Below are 1,436 nucleotides of genomic sequence, written 5' to 3'. Positions count from 1 at the left end.
GTTTTTCCAAGGCAAATTGAGTTTTCTCCTTTTGTTGAATCATTCCAATGAAATCGCAGGTCTCCGTCTTCAGTGACTGAAAACCGCGTTGATCCTCCTTCTCTGACGTTTTTGCACATATCTGCATATAGGACAATGAAAAACAAGAGTGCATGTGGTTCGAAAGAGGTTAGGTTCGGTGGGGAACTAGCTAAAGATGAACTAGCCATTCAGGATCAACAGAGAGTGGTAAAATGGTAAAGGAGTCCTGAATGTATGATTCGTTTCCCTGATCTAACGCTTTAATGAGAAAATTAAGTCAAAATTAAGTCCAGATAAAATGAGCTAGTATATCCTGTCAGAAAGAATCTCCATGAATAGAAGTCCTCTTGTGGGATTTAGTAATGCAAGTATTCTAGCTACCGCCTACTCTAGGCCTAAATCACAAAAAGAGCAAAAAAACGAGGAAATAGCGTAGAAGCACACTGGTCTAATTCATCATAGTAATGTTTATTGTGTTCCTGGTTTGAAAACCTTTTTGAAAAACATTTTTGAAATTTTTTTTTTGAAAAACATTTTATGTGTCCAAAACAAACTCAAAACAAATCAAATTTCATTAGTGACGGATGAACATCCTCCCCCAGACTTATGTCACACTGTCCTCAGTGTGATAAATCTTGGAAAGAATGGTAAAGAAAATTGAAAATTGAAAGGTTTAAGAATACTTATCGTGCTGGAGAATGCTGCTCGCCTTTTGTGTTTGTTCTTCCTTATTGAAAACCTGAAATTAAATAAAACAGAAACAAAGCAATGGAAATAGAAAATAAAGGTCAAAGGGAAAAAAATAAAATACCAAGTGGGTTGCCTCCCACTAAGCGCTTGTTTCAAGTCTTTAGCTTGACATTGTTGCTCGATCAGACTTAACCAGTGTCATGACACTCCTTGATCTCATCATTGGCCGATGATGGATCAATCAAAGACATCACTTCTATCTCGTCTTCTCTTTCTTCAGCCATATATGGCTTTACACGCTGTCCATTCACTGTAAATGAGTTTCTGGTTCTGTCCCACAGGACTATGGCTCCGTATGGTTTGACTTCCTTTATCGTGAAGGGTCCTGACCATCTTGAACGTAATTTTCCTGGAAAAAGCTTAAGACGAGAATTGAAAAGAAGTACCTTATCGTTAGGAGCAAAAGTTCTATGAATGATCTTCTTATCATGATATGCTTTAGTCTTCTCCTTGTAGATCTTCGAGTTTTCGTAAGCATTGTGTCGGAATTCTTCTAACTCATGAAGTTGAAGTAGTCTTCTTTCTCCAGCTGTTTTCAGATTCATGTTCATCTCCTTGATAGGCCATTGCGCCTTATACTCGAGTTCTACTGGAAGGTGACATGCTTTTCCATAAACTAGGTTGAATGGTGTTGTTCCTAATGGTGTCTTGAATGCTGTTCGATA

This window comes from Eutrema salsugineum, unplaced genomic scaffold, assembly GCF_000478725.1.
Source record: "Eutrema salsugineum unplaced genomic scaffold, Eutsalg1_0 scaffold_17, whole genome shotgun sequence".
Lineage (NCBI taxonomy): Eukaryota > Viridiplantae > Streptophyta > Magnoliopsida > Brassicales > Brassicaceae > Eutrema > Eutrema salsugineum.
The sequence above is the reverse complement of the archived record's forward strand: the minus strand, read 5'-3'. Positions refer to the sequence as shown.